A 27,908-nucleotide genomic window follows, 5' to 3' on the forward strand; every position below is an offset into this window, starting at 1 on the left:
ATATACTTTATATTATTTTATATTTCATATATTATGTTACTATATTGTATATATTTTATATTGTATATTAACAAATTGCTAATTATATTGTAATTATATATTATGTTACATATAATGTATAGTTACAATATATAACATGCTATATAATTTATAATTACATAGTATGTTTATAATTATAATATATAAGGTATAATTACATGTAATATGTATAAGTGTACATGTATATGGAATATAGTACACAATAATGCATATATAATAATTAGTATACTGATTACTATTTTTGCACAGAATTTAGAGTGTTTCACATCACGTAGCTTTCTAAGTACGCTACATTTGCCAACTTCACAATTTAATCTTTACAACAGCCATGAGCCAGAAGTTACTCTTAACACCCGTTTTTACAGTGAGCACCGATGCCCAGAGAGGCATCCGTACCAAGTAAGAGGTGCTGAGTGCAAGCAGTGTTTTGATTCTAGGCAGTGTGGTCCAGAGATCCTCCCCCAGCCAGCATGTGCTGTCAGAAGTCACCACTGGTTTCCACTTCTCCCCAAGAGCAAGACGGCGCCTCAAGAGGATACAGATGTCCACAGAAATCCGCCATGTTGAACTTAGCCTTCAAGATTCATCCTCACCCTGTAGATTCAACATCCATTCCTGCTCTTATATGTACGGAAGCAAATCTCTGTATAATAGGTGCACGTGCACCTCAGAGCCAAAAGAGGATGACAGAAGGTGCTCTGTAGATCTTGTTTCTCTTGCTAGGGATACAGATGTTGCAAAGGAAAAACGTTAGATGCCTCTAAGTTCATCGCCAAAGAGAGTCACCAGTAGCCTTGGATCTGTTTAAGTAGCTCCTGTATGGAACGTTGTTGATGTCGTGAATATTTTAAGCCCCATTGTTAGCATCCTCATCCACAGCTACATTCATCATCACTGGCCAAGTAACGGGAAATGTTTTGCTAGCGACCAAAGTGCTGTGCGCTCATTTCAGAACGTGTTGTGCTCTTAATGTACCTTCTTAATGATGCTTCCAAGTTGTGATGGGGAACAGGGGCTTTGGCAGTCAGAAAGCCCGTGTCGCATTGCAGCCTCTTCTTCAGGTGGAGATGTCTTCACCCTTCTTAAAACAGACACTGAGGGCTTCCCTGGTGGCGCAGTGGTTGAGAGTCCGCCTGCCGATGCAGGGGACTCGGGTTCGTGCCCCGGTCCGGGAGGGTCCCACATGCCGCGGAGCGGCTGGGCCCGTGAGCCATGGCCGCTGAGCCTGTGCATCCGGAGCCTGGGCTCTGCAACGGGAGAGGCCACAACAGTGAGAGGCCCGCGTACCGCAAAAAAAAAAAAAAAAAAAAAAAAACAGACACCGATACGTAAAGCTCAAATGACCAAGACTTCGCTTCATTTACTGAAACCAAATGAAACATCAATATCCCTTTTTAGGATAATAATCGCACTTACAGTCACGTCTGAATTTTGTATGAGCAATCGCAAAATGGGAAAACAAGAAGATCCTTTTGATACGTTCAGATGCTGAGACTCTGACCGAGGAGCTTCACTAGAAAAGAAAGAATTTGTTGCAACTTGAAAGGTGATCTCGCTTATCTTAAATGGGTGTTGGTTATCCAGGTGAACTGGAATGGCAGTACGCGTGTAAAGAATCATTGGAAATAGCTGGAGTCTTTGGTTGGGTTCCCTAGAAGAAGAACCTGAGACAGGAATTTGAGTGCCATTGATTCACTGAGGGAAAAACCAGCAAGGAAGGTGCAGAGAAAAGAGAAAGGAGCAGCCTCTGGTAAGATAGAGCCTTCGTCTGATGTCATGGGGGCAGGGCCCCTGGAGCACAGATTGTACCATCCGGCTTTGAAGCGAGAAGGACCACCGTTTGTAGCCCCCACGCCAGGAGGTCTTTGGCTGTGGGGTCTTCAGGGTGGGTAGGTAGGGGGCAACTTTCCAGGCAGGGCAACTTATTCTCCACCAAGGGCAGTGCTCTACAGAGGAGAGCAGCTGTGACCTGTTAATAGCACCCAGTTCCAACGGCTGGAAGAGATCTCCATCTGCCCTGTGAAGATGTGGGCAAGGGGTCAAAACAGCATCGACCCCCCTACTGACTCCTGCAAGTAGACATCTCTTTAAACGTTCATTTAAAATAATACTTCTCCCGCTGTGATTCCTAATACTTGCCACTCGGAAATTCTCCCGTGTTCAGTTCAGATTAGGGGATGGCTTATGCTGGCCATCGTTGTATATATTTAAGGTCATGGTTTCTGAATCTTTCGCTTATATCCCAACTGTAAGGTAAGGATTTGTTTAAAAAAGTTTATTGTTTTTTTTTTTTTCAAGATTCATGGGTCCAGTTTCAAACCCTGGGGTTCCTTTTGTGCATGTATCTTCCAGGCTTATAAGTCCCCGTACTTAGCTGGAGTTGACGCTTAGAATAATGATTTCTCAATGAGAAGCCGAACTGGATTTATTAGCAGGTTTTATAAATCAAGTGCAAAATATATAGTTCAGACTCTAGAGCACAGATTTATGTATCCTTGCAATAAATCATGAGAATGAGTATCCATAAGGTTCTATTTTTTTCACTAATCTGGTCAACTGCTGGGTAGACATGTCTTGTCTTTTAATCCATTTCATATTCATAATTAGAACTCATTATTTCAGTAAAAATCTGTTGATTTATGGTTATCCTAAACGCATGCATTTGGAGGAGTTTGGAAGCCTGCCCGCATATTAACAGTTACAGAGGAGGACTAACGCAATCACCATGAGAATGCATGAAAAATGTACGATAATAATACTGGATCCCAGACGTAAAGGACAAGGCAGAATTTAGAACACCCCGCTTCCATTCTCAAAAAGTCATCATTTAGTAATTATTATTAGGAGGGAGTCTTTCAGCTTTATCACTGTATAATGTTCCATAATGGACTTAACACTTTTATGCCTACGTCTTTATTTCATTCTGACACTAGGACATAGGTAGGGTGTCTATAATTCTTTTTACAGACAAGTCGATGAAACCAAGGCTCTGATGCTCAAGGCATTACCCAAGGTCACATAGATGGTTTGGAGATCGTCTCCTTGCCCCAGGTCCTGGCCTCCAGCCTTCCTCGGGCTCCCACCCCAGCACGTTTTAGGGTGGACGTGAATGGTCGCTGCACGAGGGAAACTCTCTCTAGGGTAGCTGTGATCTCTCCTTCAAAGTCTCCATGCACAGAACCCTACTGCGGATCACAACTCTGAAATTTCACTCCTTTGTGTTGAGTACCTTCCTCCATCGACCCTGGGAGGGAACAGTGTGTAAACAGGTCACCGTCCACCCAAAACCGTCTTCCAGTTGGTCGTATGATTCATCCCTCTCAGCCGGGATTCATTTATTAGGGTTGACAGGACCCACAGGGATGCCCGGGGAGGAACCCCAGGAGCCTGGCTACTGGGGAGCTGGTTCGATAGCTGTCACACAGTCCACCAGGAAGAAATACGGATTTAACTTTCCAGAAGGGATTAAAGACTCTGTTAATATTGTGAAACATTAAGGCCACGTTTTAAGATTTTAATCGATGGTTAATGCCATTATGGGAAGGCCGCCCACGAGGGGACTGTCAGAGAATGGTGTTTGATATTCTCTGTAAACGACGAACCGTTTAAAGGAGAGAAATGAGGAGGAAAGGAATGAGAATTCGGGAGTGTCTGGGTTCACAGGAATTTGAATAAGGTGACTATATAATTTCACCATTCCGCTAGGTCTCTTGAGAGAAATGGGGACACAAAAACAAAAGCATAAATTTATAAATTTGATGATTAATTGTTTAAAAAATTATTGACCGCGAAATAAATTTTATTGAATTGATGGAGCTATATAGTCTCTTAAAAAGGATTTCTGCTCACACACATATCATTAAAAATATTTCTTAACAGAGAGTAATTCTAAGGGTCCTCATCACAAGGAAAAATAAATTATATATATATGTGTGTGTGTATATATATATATATACACACACACACACACACACACACACACACATATATATGTTTCTATCATTTTAGTTCTCAATAAAATGGTGGATTAGCCTGCTTGGGTTGCCATAATAAAGTACCACAAACTGGGTGGCTTAATAAAATAGAAATCTATTTTCTCACGATCTGGAGGTTGAATGTCTAAGAACAAGGTGTGGGCAGGGCTGGTCCCTCTGAGGCCTCTCTCCTTGGTGTGTAGATGGCCGTCTCCTCCCTGTGTCCTCACATGGTCATCCCTCCTTGTGTATCTGTGTCCTAATCTCCTCTCCTTATAAGGACACTAGTCCTGTGGGATCAGGGCCCACCCTAATGACTTCATTTCGCCTGTAACACATGGGAACAGTACGTAGTAACCCCCACTGAATGCAGCGACAAAATCTGGACAGGTAGCTGAAGACCCTAACCGTGAAATGGACAGTACGTATCTATCAGAATGGGCAAACACAAATAAATAACAGCGGATTTATACTATAGCATTAATGGCGAAACTCCCATCACAGGAATTCACAGAATATTTGTATGCACTAAGACAGTACTGTTGAGCCTTCCTTTCTCCAGCACACATTTGCCATATTCGCGATAATGTCCTGTTGCTACCCTGAACCTGGCCCTGATGGCTTCACGTATAGTCTGGGTCCTGGCAGCAGCCATGGCTCAACTGGTATACCAAGTAGCCAGTACTACTGGACACCATCATTGGAGACCAGAAAGAGTCCACAGCACCAGCTTCTGCCCCAACACAAGTTGCATTATTAGCCAGGACCCTGCATACTGCCCTTCAAAGGAGATGCTCATGACTTTGCACCTGGAAAGGGTTGGGGAAAGAGGTTCTGCAGCTTGCCCCTCAAATGTAACGGTATGTTTAAGCGATGACTCTGCAGATCACCTCTGTATTGCACGTAGAACCAGCAGAAAAGCCACGGCAGAATCTGGGAACTTCAGGGTGGTGCTCAACCCCCGCTGTCCTATAGCTCATTTTAATGCAGCTATGGGCAGTGTTTGGCATCGTTTCCTGGAAATGAGAAGTCTGTACTAGAGACTTCCGCGGTGGTCCGGCGGCGAAGACTCCGTGCTTCCACTGCAGAGAGTGTGGGTTCAGTCCCTGGTCAGGAAACTCAAGATCCCACATGCCACGGTGCGGCCAAAAAAAAAAGAAAAAACAAAGTCTATGATGGATGTTAAATTGAGAAGGATGCTGAGGCAACAGTCAAAATCATGCAAGTTTTTAACTTGCAGAGTGTCCTCTGCAAACCGGAAAGAATGGTTACCAGATGGAAAAGGGACTGGAAAAAGTAGAATATCGTGGAGTACCCAAGATCAACGGTTCTTAACTTTTGGGGGAATAGATGTTAATTACGATTTGAGAATTTGCTGAAAGTTACTGATAGCTCCCCAAGAAGAATGCAGCAACACTCAACGTTTTGCCTAGAACTGCAGAGTTCAGGCCATCCTGAATTCTACCCATCGATTCCTGAGGACGGTAGCTCTTCAAAGACGGTTACGGCATTTTATTGTTACTACTGTTGTTACGATAATTTAGTGTCACTACTGTCATTTAGCAGGCGGCAGCCAGGAACGATAAAACGTTCTGCAGTGTCCATAACATTGAAACAGAACGTAATTTAAAAAAGGCAAAAAAGAATTGTACCATTTCCCGCACAACTTTGAAATATCCCTCTAAGTATCTGTTTACATAAAAAAGCTCTCCGTAATTATCTGAACCTAGAACCTAACTGCATTTTATATCTAGATTCAAGGCGTATTTTTTTTTTTTTTTTGCACAGTTACAATAGGCACTGAATTTTCCAAGAGCACAGCTGCCAAGTAATTAGAGGGAGAATTGTAGTTTGGAAACTTACCAAGAGTCGTTAACAATTTTAGAAGAATTCCAACACTGCTCATGGTAGTTGAGTCACTGACACAAGCAGTTTAACCCCCAAAGCTTTGGACCGCTTCACTATGTCATATGGTGAAAATACGTACTGTATTATCACATATTACTTTCCATTTATTTCTTGTTTATACTGTAATTAGGGAATTTACTGTTATTATTAAATAATAAGTTACAGCATAATGAGTAAGAGTGGTGGTTTCATATGTCATCATTTATAACCTTTGCCGTCTTGGGCAATTCCTTTACCTTTGTGCCTCAGTTTCCTGATCCATAGAATGATGATAAAAAACGACTTACCTCTTAGAGCTTTTGAGAATTTAGTGAGTTACTATTTTGTGTGTAAAACATTTGTGCCTGACACCTAGTAAACACTATTTAAAGTTAGCCATCAATATCGTTATCATTAGTTATTAATATGAATTAATATATCAATGTGAGAATAAGAGGTGTATTTCAAATATTTGTTATGTAACAATATGCAAGCAATATGTACAGTACTGTCTATACGTGGGAGATTTTTGTCTCTTAAGGTTTAGAACAACTCTTCTCAAAATTTAGGTAGACCCATGTGGAGAGGTTTTAGGAAAATTGCCTTGTAGTGAGAGATTTAATTTTTTTTTTAAGTCCTGCCTTTAACAAGACAGGCATACTTTACTCCTCTTTCATGAAATTTGTTTTGTTCTTGACGTCATTGAAATGTTCCTCCAACCTAGAACATTCTTCTTTTCTTTGACTCGGTACGTGAGTCCATCTCCTTCACATTTACTAAGCGTTGATTGAAAGGGTTTTCGTTACCAGAGATGTCTTTTGCCTTCAATATTGAAAAACAGTTTTGCTCCAACAAAAGAAACTTCCTGGAGTCCCCTGCAAACAATGGCCATGCCACTTTCCTGCACGGGGCTATTCATGACGTCTGTGGTTACCATGTCTGCTTGCCTCACATGCCACTGGGATTGCAACCTCGCCCACCAACAGTGTGTTAAGATCAATCATTTTCTTCCTCTGTGTTCTCCTAGGGTCCCCAATGCACCCAACCTACCAAAATGGTGATATTTCAGCATCTTGGTGTTGCACAGTCTGTCTTGCTGAGAAGCAAATATGATCTTCGATTTCTGCTGGTAGAAGTTGGTAACCTTTAGACCAAAGAGATTCTGAGAAATGGCATGGATTAAATAACTTCTTGTTATAAAAGTCAAATCATGCATTATTTTCTTGGCTCTGTTTTAGGGAATAGAACCAGGGAACTTTGTTAGTTATGTATATTCACCTTCCTGAAGGAATATAGATTGCTTACGTTTTTTTCCTATTCTTTGGTTCTCATCAGCTTAAGTAATTCCTTTTTGCCCTCCATCAACCCAAATGAGTCTTCTTTAGAATCCATAAGTTGCAATATAGGATGTGGATACTGTTCTGTGTTTCATGATCCTTGAAGTGTGTGGATCCACTGTCTTTCAGCATCAGGGAAGAGTGAACTCTAATTACTCATCAGAAAAAAAAAAATCCCACAGCGTCTCCTGCCCAAGTTCTCATCAAGCCCATTCTGAAGAATTAACTTAACGAGGATTAATTGAAAGAGAAGTAGCCCAGCTACCTTCTAGATTTCCGAAACATCAAGGATTTGCTGTTCCCCGTTTATTTGGACATTTTCTTCAATGGCACCAAATGGCAGAGAAGTTTAGCTTGGATACGGTGTCATCTGCTTCTGTTTAGGATACAGCACATGGAGACACGGTGCATCTGCTGGACGAGCTCATGGTCTTGGAGAGAAGAATGGACCTAAAGATCCGGGAGCATGGAGAATGCTTTACCTCCCCCGCCCACCATGCTGCATGTTAAGCGATGGGTCTACTGTGAACTCAGTGGTGCCCAACCCTAGCAGGCAGTATCCTAATTAATTGAAGAAATGCCGTGTTCTCCATTCTCAGAAAAAGAGATAATTAGACATTAGTTTACAACTACTTTACATAGACCATTCTTCAAGCATGCCTTCTGTGGCTCTTCTGTTAAGTACAATGAATGTTCGGATAGGCACTTTGTGATGAACGGACCATTGTTTAAAATCTTTGTTACAATTAAAACTAATTGGGGGCATGAGGTAAATGCCCATAAAACAAGGAACAGTAAAAGTCTCAGTGTTTACCTGTTCCTTCGGAGCAATTACAAGAAATGCTTCAGGGTATTATTGGGATCAGAGCTACCTTGATGAGTGAAAAGCCTCATAAACAAGGGTGGACCCGCAGAATGATTTGGATTTACCTCCGAAATAAAGAAGGAGAGAAGTTGTTTCACCGAAGAAAAGGATAAAATGACCAACGGCACTGAGAACGAGAAGGGAATGTTTTGAGAGACCTCCCTTAAATCAGACGGATGAAAAAAGAGCCCAGTCATGGAGACGCAGTCAACATGAGTTTGTCCAGGTAGAGTCATAAAAACTGAAATAGACATCTCAAAATTTGGTTCTATAATTGGACAATGGAAGAGCATAATAAGGTTTGGAGCAGGGTATTGGCACGTCAATAAAACTTCAATAAAATTCAGGTCAGAGGTCATTGCCAGTAGACAGAAATAAGAAAAAGTCTGTAGTCAGTGAAGTTCATTGGGAGGCCGCTGGCGTCCTTCACTCAAGAACGTGAGGAGGAGAAGTAAAGGCAGGATGCACGGACAGGAAGAAGTGTAGGATTTTCGTTGCTACCGATATGGCAGACTGTTTCTACCAAAGCAACATTCCCACTGGAGAATACATAAAAATTCTGGGTAAGGCGTGGCAAACGTTCTTTAAAACACACAGCAGCCACATAGCACAGGGAGATCAGCTCGGTGCTTTGTGACCACCTAGAGGGGTGGGATAGGGAGGGTGGGAGGGAGGGAGACGCAAGAGGGAGGAGATGTGGGAACATATGTATATGTATAACTGATCACTTTGTTATAAAACAGAAACTAACACATCACTGTAAAGCAATTATACTCCAATAAAGATGTTTAAAAAAAAAACACAGCAGATTATAAGGAAGTGGAAGTAATTAATTGCCAGGGAGAGAAATGTAACAGGACAGGGAATAAGAGTGTTCAGAGGACTCAAAACTTCTTTGAGGGGATTAGACATTTCCACTTGTAACAAAGGGAATACACAAGACCTTGGTCTTATACCAAGGATGGAGTAGAAATTGAGATCCCCTTTTGCAGCCAGGAACTCAGAAGGCTCTTCTGCCAGTCAAACATTGCACTAGAAAAGAAAAACCCACCTGCTAAAACAAGGAAGTAAGAAGAAAATATACGCAGGGGACTTCCCTGGTGGCGCAGTGGTTAAGACTCTGTGCTCCCAATGCAGGGGGCCTGGGTTCGATCCCTGATCAGGGGACTAGATCCCACATGCATGCTGCAACTAAGAGTTTGCATGCCACAACTAAGGAGCCCGCATGCTGCAACTAAGGAGCCCTCGAGCTTCAACTAAGGAGGCCACCTGCCACAACTAAGACCCGGCACAACCAAATAAATAATAAATAAATAAATATTTAAAAAAAGAAGAAGAAGAAAATTACTCTTCTGATCTGAAATCCAGGTTGGAAAAATGTTTCCTCCAAGACTTTGTAACTATAGAACTGTTGTTGCAGAGTTTGGGAGGTTAGACCTTACATTCCTTGCATGATTTAAGAAGACCCAAGACAATAATAACATGATTACCTTAAAATGCCCTAGTGTTGTGAGGACACAGGGTGCCTGGCACCTAGAAAGTGACTCTTCCTTAGATGGATGTATGCTCAAAATGAGCAGAAAGCTTCTCACAGATAAAGCACACGTTAGCATAAGTACACAAACCCAAATTACAAAACGCACAAGGGGACAAGCTACTAGGAACAAGCGTTAGCTGTAGAAGCAAACATGGGTGAGATCTCTAAGAAATTAATATGTGCACCACACCCATCGTCCTGTCCCCAGTAAACTATATCAATTTCCTTCATCCTACTCCCAATAAAATGTTTTATACAAATTATAGTAACTTCCTTTGCCCTGTACCTAAAAAATATTTGCACCATCTTCCATCACACTAGTCTCAATAAACTCTTTGTACCAACTTCCATCATCCTGTCCCCAATACACTATATCAAATCCTTCCATTATCTTTCTCCGATAAACTATTTATACCAATTTCCAGCATCCTGTCCCCAATAAACTCTTTCTCCTGGGGATGATTCCGTGACTGGGGCAGCTGTACCTTCTGAATCCACATTCTCACCTACAGGCTCATTGCATCCATTAGCTGCCTCCCTTGGTCCAGCCGTACTTGCTTGGACTACCAAGGTTGGCCGAGTTCTGAGATGAGCTGTTTACCAACCTACTGCCAAGAATATAGGCAAAGCCACAGCCCTGGTCCAGTGATGGGGACAGAGGGGTCTCCAGTCTTTGAAGGGAAATGAACACCTTGGATGAGAACCTAGTACACAGGGTACTAGTTCAGACCAACTACACAAGACATCGGGCGCTCCATCTTGGACAGTGGTGTAAAGACTGTTGCTTAGATGAAGCAAACATCCTATGTAATGTTGTGTCTGTAGATAGACATATAAATCATCACTGTTTTTCTACGTTCCTTGTGATTCATGCTCTCTGATTTTATCACGGTCCTTCTATGCCTACTTATACTCTCCATCTGTTCTAGACCCTTCCAGAAATGAGTTCTACATCCTCCCTGCCTGGTGTGTAAACAGTGAGTCCTTTTGTCATAAAACTATCACCTTCCAGTTTTCAGGAACGTGTCCTGGTTTTGGAATTCTGGAATACATGAGCAAGAAAATATGTGTCTCCAATGCCGTGATTTTATAATAGTCAGTCATGACTTATTGCTTCCTTAAACTTTCCAGAACGATCAACACGTACCCTAGAGCTCCCTGATGACCTTTGTTTGTTTTTTCAGTTTTATGCTGAATTGGTAGAAGAAAATCAATCTTCTGTTACCCTGTCACCTTTCCCAGGGAAAAATTGATGCAATGGCACCTTGAATATTCTTGAGATTGTTGATTTCGGATCTTGAGTGTTGCAGACATAAATTTTGGCTTGTGATTCTCTAATGTCAGAGAGCCTTGAAATCATATTGTTCTTGTTGTTTGGAATGCATCTTAGATTTGGGACTACGACCAGGTATGTTTCAGATTGGCTTTTAAGTGCTCATGGAGTTTATCTCTTGCAAAACTTTCTGAAGGTAGTAAGAGGCAATGCATAGCCTAGCTTTGTTGGTCTTTAAGGGTAACGAAACCTGTTTTAGGTGAAAGAAATGCAAAGTACATGCCCAGGGCAGGTAAAGCCATGGATGTTGATGTGCAGGGTAAATGATTTTCAGCGGAGTAGGACTGGACAGATTAAAAACTTTGAAAACTAGCAGGTAAAATCCTGCTAAGTATATAAAAATTCTTTAGGATATAGTAGGTGAAAAAATATGGTGCAAATTAATGTATGTAGAAAAGTAACTTTTGTGTTGGAAAGGGGTTAAAAGGATTATATATTCATCTTTCATTTGCATAAAGGAAACACTGGATGGGTGCATAAAAATCTTACCTGGAGAAAACAAAAGTATGAGCATGAAATATCAAAAGAAACATTCATGGGTTTTGAATTATCTGGATGTCTCACTCATTTTAACATTAAGTGAAATTTAAAATTTAAAAAGTGGTATGTAAAAGTGATTTTGTAGGTTAAATTATTAATTCCTAGAATTCTCGTGGAAATCCATTAGTCGGACATAATTCTGACTACGATGGAAGAATTGATTTGAAACAGTTCACAGGGCTTTCCTGGTGGCGCAGTGGTTGAGAGTCCGCCTGCCAATGCAGGGGACACAGGTTCGTGCCCCGGTCCGGGAAGATCCCACATGCTGCAGAGCGGCTGGGCCCGTGAGCCATGGCCGCTGAGCCTGCGCGTCCGGAGCCTGTGCTCCGCAGCGGGAGAGGCCACAACAGTGAGAGACCCGCGTACCGCAAAAAAAAAAAAAAAACAGTTCACATTTTGATATTAGGTACAATTCAGACACTTTGCAGAGTCACTCATACTCATACAAGGGGGAACTTTGAGTGTTTCCACTTGATTTTAGGCAAACGATCAATTGATACACTATGTTTTTGTAGCTTGAGATTCTCCACAGAAAATTACTCAGGCAGAATAGATATTCTTGGAAATGAAATTTTGCCCATAAAATCCCAATCCTTGAGGCTGCAGATTAGGAGGTTTCTGACTTTGGCATATTCAAAGACTGTCCACATTCTCTGACAAGCCCTCAAGGGAAAAACGACAGACAGGCATGGACTGTAAGTTGGGTGTCAAGGAAGCTCAGTTGCAGAATAAGTTGGGACTTACGTAAATGCTGAGTACAACAGAACATGTCCATAATTTTATAGTTCTACCAGAGCATTTTGGTAGAATTTTATAGTTCTACCAATAACACAACCTAGTGCTTGCTGTAGAAGACATGGTCTTCATTGCAGGTGAAGAGAACAAAGCTTAGTTGGTCTATAACTTCTCTTCAGTGGGGCTGGACAGGATAAAACGAGCCTGGTTAGATAGGAGTGGAAGTCGGGGAGCTCTTGAAAGTGGCCTGCCCAACGTTCATTGTCCTTTCTCTCAAACTGAGTGGTCCTCTTACTTTGTTCTGAGTGGTAATGTCTCCCAGTAGAAGAGGACTGCATGGTGTATCTTCCCTTGAAGCTAGGTGGTATCATTGCTTTGGCTTCCACAAGGGTGCCTTGACCTGAACTGGATTTAGCTGACTTCTCCCTTTTATTCTCTCCTTTTCCCTTCTTCCTGCCTGCGATGGAGACATGGCTGGAGCTACAGCTGACATGTCGTGACCGTCAAGGAAAGAGAGACCAAGAGAATGGTACCACATGTAACTTTGACATTCCAGGACCCCTGAGCCAAAGTAGATGCGCGTCTCCCGCCAGAATTCGGGTTAAATGACGACAGGAACAGAATTCATTTAATAATCCCATGAACAAGAGCTAACTTTACTTCAGTGTCCACTCTGTGTCAGGTCTTTCTCTAGAACCGTCTCCTCTACTAATATATTTAATCCTTACAACATCTTTATGAACTAGATACTGTGATTTTGCCCATTTGACAGATGAGGAAATGCAGTGTTAGCCCACATTAACACAGGAACTAAGAATTTTGTCATATATCTTCGAAGAGCTTTGCCCAATGGGAAAGTAGAAAATACATAAAGATGACGTAAATGTAACACCTTCTGTTTTTTGGACCTCAGTTCCAAAAACACATGTGAAACATGAGTCTTGACTCACGACCAGTCTCATCATTAGTCTAGAAATGGCTCATGTATTTCTTTGTGTGTTTATAGTCGTCAAAGAGGCAACCACACAAAAACGGAACCTTAAAAATAACCTACATGCTGTTATCTGGTTCCCCACCCCACCTCCTTCTCTTCCTCTATCCAGGGAAGCGGCTGTCCTCAATCCTGTGTTCATCCTTTTCTTGTTTTCTTTTGTATGTCGTCTTACTGCATAAATAAATGTTCCTCATACACACACACATACCCAGAATGGCAGAGATGTAAAATTAAAATAAAAGGCAGTGCAGTGGACACAATAAAACAGGACAGATCAAAAGGAAGGAGCATCTAGGCATCCCTGGAGTAGGTTAGCAGCGTCTGGATGGAGGGGTGATATTTAAAAACTGAGCTCCAGAGGAAATTGTTGGGGCAGGGGCTTGAGTGGCACTGGAAGAAGATGGGAAAGTTGGAGGAGAAATAATTAAGTGGGGAGGGTGTGGAGTTACAAAATGAGTTGGCTTATCTGAAAAATGGGATTTTTTTTTTTCCTGTAAGAAATAACAGAAGTAGGAATAGGACCACATCTTCATCCTCCTGATTTTGGGTTCTTCCACTTACATGTGGTTCTGTCAATTCCTGTTACTGCTCTGAGCAGAGAATCCCTGAACTAAATCTCTATTTGACCTTCATGTGCAGGCTAGGCGGGACTATATTGATATTATTTCAAGCCATTGGTTCCCATGACAACTCCATTTTCCCCCCAAATAATTTATTCGCCCCCAAATCTACAACATAGCTGGGCATGGCCATTTAACCCAAGGGGCCTTACAGATTATTGAAATCATCTTACAATGTAATGAGCTCTCATTCACTTAGGCTAAGAACATACTTCATGTGACCTGTAGAAATTATTTTGTTGAGCTGATGCTTGTAGGGAGGTGCGATAAAAGCAAACTTCCCCAGCCTCTGAGGGAGTTGTCTCAGCGAAGAATAATTCCTGGAAATGTGGGAAAGCTACAGGGCTCTTTCACATAAATGACTTCTTGCAGAATAAGAGCAGTTGCAGCTTAAAGTAAATGTTGGTCGTTTTTCCAGTGTCTGTATCTTCCACATTTATTTTCCCGAAAACTGAATATTCTCCTGAGAGTGACTTTCACGGTTACAACCGGGGGTAGATGCCTCTCAGTTTGCACCCCCTGCTGCAGAGCAGACGTGGCGACAAAATAGCACCTGAGAGATTGGTCAGGGATTCTTCCGTGAAGTCATATTCTAGAGGTGAAGAGTTCTCTACAATGTTAAGAGGTGCAATCATAGAAACGTACCTGCTTTTTTTCTTGAATACTAAGCCAGCACTTGTTATTTATCAAGGATGGTACAGATTGGCTGTGCTGGGTACGATACTTACTATAGATGTATGTGCGTCTGAGGGTTATTGATTTTATTATAGAACGCCCTGGGTACGTGAACTAGGAATGCATTTTAGAATTCAGATACGCGGGAATCTATTTGAGTAGGGAAGGTAGGTGAGAGCAAGAAGAGTCAGCATGTGAAGCTTATGATGGGGAGGTGATCAGGCAGGACCATTGATCTGTGTACTGTTCACTGGACGAGCCAGAGGTATTAAGGCAAAGAGCCTCAGTGGTTGGAGTTGCTGTCGTGTCTTCCAGGTCAGTACTCTCTGTAGCATAGCCGTGTCTTCGTTCTTCGGATGGTGAACATTTGTCTGTCTGTTCGGAAAACACCAAAACATAATTCCCGTTTGTGAAAAAATAAATGTAAAATTTCAACAACGTATTACGACAACATTTATTCTAGTTTTATAGGCACCTGCCAACACTGGCAGTTGTCAAAATATTGGAACTCAAATATTAGTGGAATGTCTCACGTGAAAAATACCGATTCTGCGTCTCTTGTATTATGCTGTGTACATTGTTACGGTAGCACAGCTGTGGAGTTGGCTGCTGTTTCTTTGAAGTCCCTTCACATTTGCCTATTTTTTTTATACGTTTCTTACTTCCACACTTCTCCCAAAGGATGGATGATAATAAATCATTCTCATTTTATTTATTAAATTTCTTGCTCTTCTTAGCTAATAAGCTCTGCGATTGCACGCTCATAATCTCATGCCGGAATTCACCGATGTTTGTTTTTCACTTTTCATTTTGAATCAAAAATGAATTGTATTGATTCCCAAGCACTGTACCCTACTAGCTTCAGTTTTCAATAAGATGAGAGGTTTTATTGACTCTGAAATGAAAAGAAAATTCACAGTTCTGTCAAAGAATTTGGAATTTGAGAGTGTGTTACTTCCACTCCCATTAAAATTCTTCAGTCCATAATGTGGATTGAAAACCCACAACGTAGTTATAAACAGTAAGGCATACATTATAACCATTCCATTTTGTGTGAATATGATATAAATTACAAAACAAAGATTTTACATTTTATATGAATGCTATGTAAATTATAAAATAAAGGTTTTACATAAACATTATATACATCATAAAAATTATAAGCACCCTAGTACTGAGCATGGGTCTTTGTGGCCCCCAAAACGTGATGAGAGGGAACAGGCTTCAGAGAAAGGAGTGCAGGTGTCGCAGCTGCAGAGCAGCCTTGCCTTGGGGAGATAATCAAACTAACGTTCCCTTAAAGGCATGGCCATCTAGGGGAAAACGGAACAAGGAGGGAAAATTGATTCCCCTTCCCAAATGCTACCACCCCACCACCGTCATCCATTGAAAAGACCACATTTTAGAACAGTCACCGTAGAAAGTGATCTAGATCTAGAAGCTGTGTTCACAAGATGCCGAGAACAGGAAGAAAAATCCAAGGAAACAACAGTGCTGTCAAATGAAGACAGGAGATGTGAACAGCTGATGAAAATTCTCACTACAAGCAGAAAAGTAGAAGTAGCAGAACTCGCCAGCACATCCTGATCCCAGGAAATTCCAAGACAACAGTATTTCCACAGAACCCCAGTGTGGTCATTGAGCTCCCCCCCCCCCCCCCCCGCCCCGGTCTGGCAAACTCCTCCGCATGCCCCGGCTCGCAGCCAGAATTCCAGGTGTCGGCAGTTCCATGGGTTGGCCTTTAAGCCTCTCTTTTTCTGGAAGATGACGCTTCTCCAAAGACAAAGCATGTCCAGCATTTGAGGAGAAGATCCAAATATGTAAAACTCCAAGTTGTCTGCTGTGGTTTTTAGCTAAAACGTATAAAACTAGGCAACAAAGAATCTTACTCCACTCCCCTAATGCTTATCAGAGAAGGAATGTCACAGCTGCAGAAGTCTTGAAAAGGAGATGCTGGGTGTTTCCAAAGTAATATTTGATAAGAGAGTGTTTAAGAAGCGAGACAATGAAGTTATCTTACTTTATTCATTGTGCATCTCTGAATGGATTCTGGGTGATATATGACTGATAATTATAGAATGTTTCCATGTGACTAAATTCCAGTTTCTCTCTCTTTTTGTCCTTTCTCCCTCTTCCATGAATAGTTCTAACTCCCGTTTGTTTCTCTCTTGCTTTCTCTCTTTCTTTAGAAAGCCTTGGTGTTACCCACAAACACTGCAGTTCTTTCCCCATGCACCTCTAGTTCTACCAAGCCTTGAGAAGTTCCTGGCTGCCTGGGTAAGTTTCATCATATTCACCCGTATTTTACTAAAGTGATGATGGCAAAAGGGAAAGAGGACCCAGTTGAAGGGTGGCTACAGTGATGGGCAAAGCCTCTGGTGATGACCAATTAAGACCGTAAACTAGGACGTTCAGTGATGATGCTGATGGTTGTTGGTGAGACAGCGCTTCCGTCGTCTTTGTGTGTAATTGATGCTGACATACTCCTGATGGCTCCTTAGATATGAAGTGTCATGGGAAACTTGGGAAAGTAACGTGCAGTAAAAGGGACTCCAGTCACGGCTGGGTCTTCACTCCCTACGGGGAGTTCAGACCTCAGTCCATTCCCTCGTCAGTCCATCCCCTCGTCAGAACATCGGAGACTCTGACAGTTACTAACATGTAAAGGATAACTTGAGACTACAAGGACTCTTAGCTCTGATTCTCATCCATATGATAATATGCAAATAGACATTCCTTTATAAACACAAGCTTTAAAAAATTAAATGGAATCATTATTGAAGACCAGTTTATGATATGTACATTCCAACTCAATTTTATATAAATCTAAATTCTATATAAGTTTTATTCATTTTACGATACTGATTTAAGACACATTTGTTGAGTGTGTACTGTGTGCTAAGAACAAACTATTCCTAGGGAAACCATAATTTTTTTTAAAAGAAGCCTTCTTTTTTTTGTAGCTTGACATTAGTCGAAAGTTGTGAGAATGCTACAATCAGCATACCTTCTGTCCAGATTTATCTACCGTGATATTTTGCCCCATTTGTTTTATTTTTGCTCTTCAATATCTTAGTATATTAGGAGTGTTAGTCCTTTATCTGTAATAAATAGTGAAAATATTTTCTCCTCATTCGTCTTTGTTTTTGATTTTATTTATGGAATTTTATACCATGTGAAGGTTGTTTTTTTTTTGATGTAGTCAAATTTATCAATCCCTTCTTTTATTAAATCTGGGCTTTGCATCATTGTTAAGAAAGCCATTTCCCTGCACCCAGCTCAGAAAAGAATTTTCCCACTTTTTCTTCTAGTACTTTTGTGGTTTCATTTCTTTTTAACATTTAGATCTTGGGTCCACTGGGGATTCATTCTTGGGTATGGTGTAAGGAATGAATCTAATTTTTATCTTCTCTCAAATGGCTGCAGACATTTACAATATAGCCATTCATTAAAACATCCATTATTCCCCAAATGATTTGAGATCTGGCTTCATCCAATAGTAGATTTCTGTATATCCTTGGGTCTATTTCTCTTATTTTCTCCTCCATTCTATTCCATTCTTTGTTTTTTTGTGCCATTTCAACATCATCATCATTATAAAGCTTTTGTATATTCTAATATCCAGTGTAACTCCACCCCCCTCATAGATCTTACTTTTCAGTATAAAAACGTGCTTTCTTTTTTCTTCACAGCATTTTTTTTATTGAATATATTTGACGTAAAACATTGTGTACATTTAAAGTGTACAACTTGTTGCTTTGATACATTTATATAATGTACTGTGATTGCCACTGTAGTGATATTTATCACGTTACATAATTATAATACAGTACTGTTGTCTATGTTTATTATACTGAACATTAAATCTCTGTGGCTTATTGACTGCTCATTGCAGGTTCGTAACCTTAAAGAACATCGATCTTATCCCCCAACCCCATCCCCCGAGAGCTGCCATTGTACTCTCTGATGTTTTACGAGTCTGACATTTTTAGATCCCACGTATAAGATTACTCATACCATACTTGTCTTTCTCTGTCTGACGTATCTCACTAAGCATAATGTACTTGAAGACCACCTGTGTTGTCACAAATGGCAGGATATCTTCTTTTCTCTTGACTGAATAACATCCCATAGTTTATATATACAGGATCTTCTTTCTTTATTCATCTGCTGATGGGCAGTTGGGTTGTTTCCATATCTTGGCTACTGTGAATAATGCTGCAGTGAACAGGGAAGTGCATAGATCTCTTGGAAGTAACTGTTTTCATTTCCTTTGGGTATATTCCCGAGTAGTGGAATTGCTGGATCATATAGTACATATATTTTTAGGTTTTCTGAGGAGCCTCCATGTTGCTTTCCATGATGATTGGATAAAACATGCTTTTGTAATGAAAACAATCAGAATTGCTGGGACCCTTTAGGTCCAAAACCGCTGTTGAACTTGGAAGCTTAAAAAAAAAACTTCAGAGGCATCAGCCCACCCAAGCACTCTTCAGTCCACTGACGTCCCTCTGAATGCATTTGTATACATTCACGGGAATACACATCCGTGTTCTATATTTGCACTGTACAAAGGAACAGCAGTACCTTGATTTCTTAATTACTAATGACACAGGCTGTTAAATTTTCTCCTCTGTCATTGAACAGAATGAGCATTAGGGCTTTAGGTGGAAATGTTTTAGGATTGTCTCTTAGAAACAAACGAAGACATGATAGAGAATTAGAAAGCTTGCTGATACTCTATTCCACTGTCAAACCAAAAGGTAACTTAACATTCAGTTAATCTCAGGAGGAAGGACGTGCCGTCTCATGTCGTCCCCTGTTGCCAATTTATATGTATTATATCAAGTAATAACCTCATCTGAACTGTAATGAAGAAGAAGTACATATTTAGCCAAACATTCTGTCTCCAAGTAGCCCATATGTCTAGAACAGATATTTCACGAGAATTTTTAAATGTGTAAGAGAGATGTAGAGTATGGTTTTCGCTGTAAAATGTACTCTCTTAAAAGCTCTCATTAGTTTATCACCATAGGTAAAATTGATCACGAATTGTTAGTAAATAATTTTGAAAATTCCTTTGCAATTAAGATGCTTTCATTCTTATTTTTAATTGTCCCAGTCAATGGATCATTAAAAGCTTTCTGATAAATTTTCTGTTGACAATGATTAGGAATGCGTAAATGCAGTAAAATCCTGACTAATGGAGTGCCACTGATCAAACCCCAAAATATTTTCTTTTTATTTAAAGAGATTTATAAGGAACAGGAAAATATTTTAGGGTTTTAAAAAAGCAGACCCTAAAAAACCAGGATGCCTATTTTGTACTACTTCCTAGTCTTTTCAGTTTTCTTTACTGTAAAAAAAATTGAGACTGAATTTTATTCTGAAAATATTACAAATGGATGTATATCATTAATGAATTGTCATTAACATATAGAATGGCCATACCTTCTTTTTTTAAAAATTAATTTAACTAATTCATTTATTTATTTTTGGCCGAGTTGGGTCTATGTTGCTGCACACGGGCTTTCTCTGGTTGCGGCGAGTGGGGACTACTCTTCATTGCGGCGCGCGAGCTTCTCATTGCGGTGGCTTCACTTGTTGTGGAGTACGGGCTCTAGGTGAGTGGGCTTCAGTAGTTGCAGCACACGGGCTCAGTAGTTGCAGCACGTGGGCTCAGTAGTTGTGGTGCATGGGCTCAGTTGCTCCATGGCATGTGGGATCTTCCTGGACCAGGGCTCAAACCCATGTTCCCTGCATGGGCAGCCGGATTCTTAACCACCGTGCCACCAGGGAAGCCATAGAATGGCTGTATTTTCATTTTATAAATATATCTTAATTTCTTTTATAGAATGATATTAATTGTATTTGATCTAGACACGTCATTTTTAAAAAAAATTGGGGGTCATGCTGCACAGCATGTGGGATCTTACTTCCCCAACTAGGGATTGAACCTGTACCCACCACGTGCAGTGGAAGCGCAGAGTCTTAACCACTGCACCACCAGGGAAGTCCCTAGACACATCATTTTAGAACATATTGATGGCATGTACCCAATAAGGAAAAATACATTTATAAAAACAAGCTAATCTTTTTACGCTTATGACTTACAGAATTGGAAAATTGCTTAGATAGTAGGATAAACCAATAAGAATATGAAAGAGCACATTTTCAGTTGGGTATTTTTTTCAGAAAAAATACGATTAGCCTTCCTAGTTTCATTCTTGTTAAAGGTGCTTATTAGATCATAAATGTCTTAAGCCAGCAAATTTAAAGGTAGGTCAAATAAAAGTGTCCCATGGTACCAGGCTAATTTTGGACAATTTAGCTGTTTCTATTTATCTGCACCATATTTTGCACCTGTCCTACTGGGTTTTGAGTTATTCTGTCCTCTGGCCCGTCATCTACAGGACACTGGATTGGAATTAAGGGACGGATTTCTTGTTCTGAATCAACCTCTGATGATCCCCAATTACCAGTGACCTGTTTTCTCACCCGTAAAATGACATCTGGGCTGGTCAACATCCAAGACAGTGGATTGGTTTTGTCCTCAGGTAGAAATGGCCACATCATATTCTTTGCCGAGAAGGAATGAAGGCTTAGCTGGAAACAGTATTGGTCATTGAGTCTACATGGGAGCTGAAAGATGATCTAGTGGTGTGCGCCCCAAACCCCTGCTCCCGATGACCTCACGTGTTGACTCTGTGTGTGTGTGTGCGTGTGCGTGTGTGTATAGAAGGGAAGTTTGCCATATATGTGCACGTCTTTTCCTCAAGTACCTGTTCTGTTGATTTGTTTCTCTGTCTTAATGCCAATATTATTCTGTCCTGGTTTTTATAGCTTGAATAAGTCTTGAAACCAGGTAGTGAGAGACCTCCAAATTGGTTCTTCTTTGTCAAGTTTTTTTGTTTTGTTTTTAGTTACTCTAGGTTCTTTAAATTTACATACAAGTTTTAGAATAAGTTTACCAATTTTGACAAAAAGATATCCTGCTGAGATTTTGACTAGGATTGTGTTGAATCTATAGATTGATCTGGGGAGAGCTGACATCTTGGCAATACAGAATGTTCCAACCCATGAACAGAGTAACCTTTTCATTTCTTTAGGTGTTCTTCAAATTCTCTCAGCAATTTTTCTGAAATTTTCAGTACACAGGTCTTGCACACCTTTGTCCGAATTATCCCAAAGTATTTCATACATTTGATGCTGTTGTAACTGAGGTTGTATTTTTCATTTCAGTTTTTGAGTGTTCATTGCTAGTATATAGAAATATAATTTAGGTATTGATCTTTTATCTTACAACCATGCTAAATGCACATAATAGTTCTAGTAGTTGTGTATATACCATTGGATTTTCTACACAGATGATCATGTCATCTGCAAATGCAGTTTTAGTTCTTCCTTTCCAATCTGGAGGTTTAAAAACTTTTCTTCCTTGTTTTACTGGGTAGAATCTTCAGTGCATTGGTGAATAGAAGGGCTGAGAGTGCTTCCGCACACTGTCTGCTGAGCCGAAGTGTCAGACGCAGCCATTTCACACGAGAAACCCTGGTCTGAAGAGTGCAAGGTGCAAGGCCTCTGCACTCGGCACCCTATGAGCAAGTGAAACTACACTAAGCACAAAGGAAAAAAAAAAGACTGGCCTCCTTGGAGAGCAGGCATCAAGTGCAGTCCCTCCGGTCCTGTTCTTGGACAGTGGACACGTTGTTTCAAGGGCACCGATGACTTCTTGATACTTCAGTGGCTGGCCAGATATGTAGTTGGATCACATCCTGAGGTGACCTGATGGGGCATTCTGTACAGCCGTGTGGCCGGCAAGGTCTTGGTGCTCCAGCTGGGTGTCAGGCCTGAGTCTCGGAGGTGGGAGGGCCGAGTTCAGGACATTGGACCACCAGAGACCTCCCAGCCCCTCGTAATATCAGTTGGCAAGAGCTCTCCCAGGGATCTCTGACTCAACGCTAAGACCCAGCTCCACCAAACAACCAGCAAGCTCCAGGGCTGGACACCCCATGCCAACAGCTAGCAAGACAGGACCACAACCCCACCCATTAGCAGAGAGGCGGCCTAAAATCATAATAAGTTCACAGACACCTCAGAACACACCACCAGATGCGGCCCCGCCCACCAGAAAGATAAGATCCAGCCTCATCCACCAGAACACAGGCACTAGTTCCTTCCACCAGGAAGCCTACACAAACCACTGAACCAACCTTACCCACTTGGGGCAGACACCAAAAACAATGGGAACTATGAACCTGCAGCCTGAGAAAAGGAGAGCCCAAACACAGTAAGTTAAGCAAAATGAGAAGACAGAAATACACAGCAGATGAAGGAGCAAAGTAAAAACCAACCAGACCAAACAAATGAAGAGGAAATAGGCAGTCTACCTGAAAAAGAATTCAGAAGAATGATAGTAAAGATGATCCAAAATCTTGGAAATAGAATGGAGAAAATACAAGAAACGTTTAACAAGGACCTAGAAGAACTAAAGAGCAAACAAACAGTGATGAACAACACAATAAATGAAATTAAAAATTCTCTAGATGGGATCAATAGCAGAATAACTGATGCAGAAGAACAGATAAGTGACCTGGAAGATAAAATAGTGGAAATAACTACTGCAGAGCAGAATAAAGAAAAAAGAATGAAAAGAACTGAGGACAGCCTCAGAGACCTCTGGGACAACATTAAACATACCAACATTCGCATTATACGGGTCCCAGAAGAAGAAGAGAAAAAGAAAGGGACTGAGAAAATATTTGAAGAGATTATAGTTGAAAACTTCCCTAATATGGGAAAGGAAATAGTTAATCAGGTCTAGGAGGTGCAGAGAGTCCAATACAGGATAAATCCAAGGAGAAACACACCAAGACACATATTAATCAAACTATCAAAAATTAAATACAAAGAACAAATATTAAAAGCAGCAAGGGAAAAGCAACAAATAACACACAAGGGAATCCCCATAAGGTTAACAGCTGATCTTTCAGCAGAAACTCTGCAAGCCAGAAGGGACTGGCAGGACGTATTTAAAGCGATGAAAGAGAAAAACCTACAACCAAGATTACTCTACCCAGCAAAGATGTCATTAACATTTGACAGAAAAATTAAAACCTTTACAGACAAGCAAAAGCTAAGAGAATTCAGCACCACCAAACCAGCTTTACAAAAAACGCTAAAGGAACTTCTCTAGGCAGGAAACACAAGAGGAGCAAAAGACCTACAATAACAAACCCAAAACAATTAAGAAAATGGTAATAAGAACATACGTATCGATAATTACCTTAAATGTAAATGGATTAAATGCTCCAACTAAAAGACAGACTGGCTGAATGGATATAAAAACAAAATCCGTATATATGCTGTCTACACGAGACCCACTTCAGACCTAGGGATGCATACAGACTGAAAGTGAGGGGATGGAAAAAGATATTGCATGCAAATGGAAATCAAAGCTGGAGCAGCAATTCTCATATCAGACAAAACAGACTTTAAAATAAAGACTATTACAAGAGACAGAGAAGGACACTACATAATGATCAAGGGATCAATCAAAGAAGAAGGTATAACAGTTGTAAATATATATGCACCCAACATAGGAGCGCCTCAATACATAGGCAAATGCTAACAGCCATAAAAGGGGAAATCGATAGTAACACAGTCATAGTAGGGGACTTTAACACTCCACTTATACCAATGGACAGATTATCCAGACAGAAAAGTGATGTGTCTCAGGGACAACAGCTCAGTGCTTTGTGACCATCTAGAGGTGTGGGATGGGGAGGGTTGGGGGAGATGCAAGAGGGAGGGGATATGGGGATATATGTATATGTATAGCTGATTCACTTTGTTATACAGTAGCAACTAACCCAACAATGTAAAGCAATTATACTCCAATAAAGATGTTAAAACAAAAACACCAAACAGAAGGTTCAGACTCAGTCTTCAATAATTTCATAATTTTGTAAGGATGCACAGAATCGTGTAGAGATGAACAGTAACGGATAAAGGGCTTTCACAGCTGTGACTTCAGCCGGGATTGATGAGAAAATGCTACTGGAGGGAGAAAAGGAAAATGAATATGTATTAATAGAATAAAGTGTCGGGGGCTTAAAATCTAAGGAGATCCATCATTTCACATCCAAGGCTGGATGCTTTCAAAACAAAGGTTCAATACAACGACCCCATGGCTGAGCCATAGACTGGAAAATTTCACAGGCGCTGCCGTCATTCGGACCATGGGGGACTTTCTGGAGTTGTTATTCCCGTTTCATCCTCTGTTAACACCACCCGAACAGGGCAACATCCCATGAGTTTTCACTTCAAGAATGCTGTGACAACAGTTGCCTTCACGTTTTAGAATACCCAGAGCTATGTGGTCTGGTCATTCACCCAGAAATTACTATATCATGTCTGCATACTTTCTCTGTATATGGTAGTGACAGTCTCTGTGCTGACAGCTTCGGAATTATTAGTAAGATTTTTTTTCCCTCCCATGACCTCATCAGTTCTCCCCTGTAGCTTATCAGGGCAGTGCTTAGCCAGGTAACAGAACCTCTTCACATCTTCTTGCATATTTTGTCCCCATAGATCCCCTTCCCTGTGCTTCTTCTGTTTCGGTCAGTTAAGACTCAGAAAAGACTGTTTCCTTTTGGTGAAACGTTACTCACTGGACCTGAACATCTTAAAAAAATTAAAACTGGGAATCCAAAAAAAAAAAAAAAGTGTTGAGAGCAAACATAGTTGGCTTGTTTCTGATTTTATGGGCGAAGAATCCACCATTAAGAACGCTATTAGTTGTATGTTTTATGTAGATGCCTTTTATTGTGTGGAGCACTTGCCCTTCTTCTTTTATTTATTTATTTTTTTGCAGTATGCGGGCCTCTCACTGTTGTGGTCTCTCCCGTTGCGGAGCACAGGCTCCGGACGCGCAGGCTCAGCGGCCATGGCTCACGGGCCCAGCCGCTGCGCGGCATGTGGGATCTTCCCGGACCGGGGCACGAACCCGTGTCCCCTGCATCGGCAGGCGGACTCTCAACCACTGCGCCACCAGGGAAGCCCGCCCGCCCTTCTTTTTTTTGAGCATAATTAAAAAAATTAGGACTACATTTTGAATTTCAGCAAATTTTTTTGAAAATATTAAGATGATCTTTTTTTCTTTTTTAACTAGTTAATAGACATTGATTTTGAATGTTAAAACACACATTTTTGAAATGATCCTCCTTGGTCACGATATATTATCCTTTGTACCCTGTTTTAATACAGTTTGCTAAACATGCATTTAGAACTTCTGACTCTATGTGTATGAGGAATATTGGTCTGTAGTCTCCTGTTCTGTGCTCTGTCCAGTTTTGTACAACAGTATCTTTTCCTCTTTCCCGTCGTATACGGCAGCGTATAGTATTGTTGTCATGTTTCAGTTTTACATGCATTATGAACTTCACAGTACATTCCTATCATTTTGGTTTAAACCATCATTTTTTAAAAACTGGGGTATAGTTGTTTACCTGTGTGGTGTTTCTGCTGTACCGCGAAGTGGAGTTCCCTGTGCTCTACAGCAGGTTCTCATTAGTTACCTGTTTTATACATATTAGTGTATATATGTCCATCCCAATCTTCCAATTCATCCCACCCCCCCTTTCCCCCCTTGGTGTCCGTACATTTGTTCTCTACATCTGTGTCTCTATTTCTGCTTTGCAAACTGGTTCATCTGTACCATTTTACAAGATTCCACATATATGTATTAATATACGATATTCGTTTTCCTCTTTCTGACTTACTTCACTCTGTATGACAGTCTCTAGGTCCATCCACGTCTCTACAAATGACGCAATTTCATTCCTTTTTAGGGCTGAGTAATATTCCATTGTATATATGGAATATTTATCCATATATTCCATATATCCATTCATCTGTCAGTGGACACTTAGGTTGCTTCCATGACCTGGCTATTGTAAATAGCGCTGCAGTGAATGTTGGGAGGCATGTGTCTTTTTGAATTATGTAAACCATCAGTTATTTTTAAAGATATTTAAATAAGAAAAAAAGTATAGGTTTAGCAAGGAGCTACTGTTGTGTTCTTCACTCTTTTATGTAAATGCAGATGTCCATCTAATATCGTTTTTCTTATGCCTGAAGGAATTCTTTGGACATTTATTGTAGTGCTGGTCTGCTGGTCATGAATTCTTTCTGGATTTATATATATGTCTTTTCTCCACCGTTGTTTGACTTAAAGCTATTTTTGCTGGGTGTAGAACTGTACGTGACTGGTTTTGTTGTGGTTTTTTAGTACCTTAGATATGTTTGTTACATATTTAAGAAGTCTAAAGTTGTTCTGATCTTTATCCTTTATACAAAACATGCTTCTTTCCTCTGGTGCTTGTGAAGACTTTGTCACTGGTTTTGAGCAATTTGTTCATGTGTCTTGGTAACATTTTTCTCGTTTCTTGCACTCAGAGTTTGTTGAGATTCTTGGATCTATATAGGCTTCTAGCTTTTTTTAAGTTTTGAAATTTTCTGGTCATTATTTATTCAAATGATTTTTCAGTCCTCTTCTCTTCCCTTTGTGTATTCCAGACACCAATATATAAGGATACTTGATGCTGTACTACAGTTACTTTATGCTTTTTTTTCTGTCTATGTACAGTTGACCTTTAAAGAACTTGAGGGTTAGGGGCACTGACTCCTGGGTAACCCCCTAGAACTTTATAATTGGCTGTCCATCTCCATTGTTCTGCATCTGCTGATTCAATCCACCGAACATCATGTAGCACTGTACTATTTATTGAAAAAAAAATCCCCTTATAAGTGGCCCCCAAACAGTTCCCACTCAGGTTGTTCAAGGGCCAGCTGTTTTTCATTTTGGATAGCTTCTGTTGCTATACTTCAAATTCTCAAATGTTTGAATGTGTTGATAGAACATTGTAGATTTTACCGCTTTGGAGTTGAGTAATTATTATTCCTATAAAAATGTTCGGTTTTATGCTGGGCTGTAGTTAAGCTATCTGGAGGGAGATTGAGCTCTTCAAGTCTTGCTTGGCATGTTTGGCAGGCAGACCCTGAGCAGTGCTCAGGCTATGGTGAATGATTTCCTTCTTACCAAGGCTGCACCTTCCTCAGCACTCTGCAATGTCTTATGGTTTGCGGGATTTTTTTCCTTCCAGCGGATGGGGACAGGCAGTATTCGTGGTCCTCTGTGAGCACTGAGCAGCGTTCTGCCGAGTCCTTTTGGAGGGGCATATCCCCATCCGTGGGTCCTGTGCATGCAATGTGTTAGTCATATGTGTTCGCTCGTCAGTCATCTGCTAAATACCCGGCGGGGGGACCCTGCAATCCTTTGGGGTTCTCTGTGCAGCTCTCGCTTCTCCTG

The 27,908-nt window shown here is 40.8% G+C and overlaps 1 long non-coding RNA gene across 1 annotated transcript in view; it reads left to right on the forward strand.

Annotated features, from left to right (window-relative positions):
* The window catches only part of LOC109551451 (uncharacterized), a 247,858-nt gene that overhangs the window by 140,249 nt on the left and 79,701 nt on the right, over nt 1-27,908 (forward strand). Inside the window, exon 4 of the long non-coding RNA XR_002178234.3 lies at nt 16,726-16,813. This is a non-coding gene — a long non-coding RNA (uncharacterized lncRNA). The remainder of the gene's footprint in view (nt 1-16,725; nt 16,814-27,908) is intronic.

The sequence above is a fragment of the Tursiops truncatus genome, chromosome Y (genome assembly GCF_011762595.2).
Source record: "Tursiops truncatus isolate mTurTru1 chromosome Y, mTurTru1.mat.Y, whole genome shotgun sequence".
Lineage (NCBI taxonomy): Eukaryota > Metazoa > Chordata > Mammalia > Artiodactyla > Delphinidae > Tursiops > Tursiops truncatus.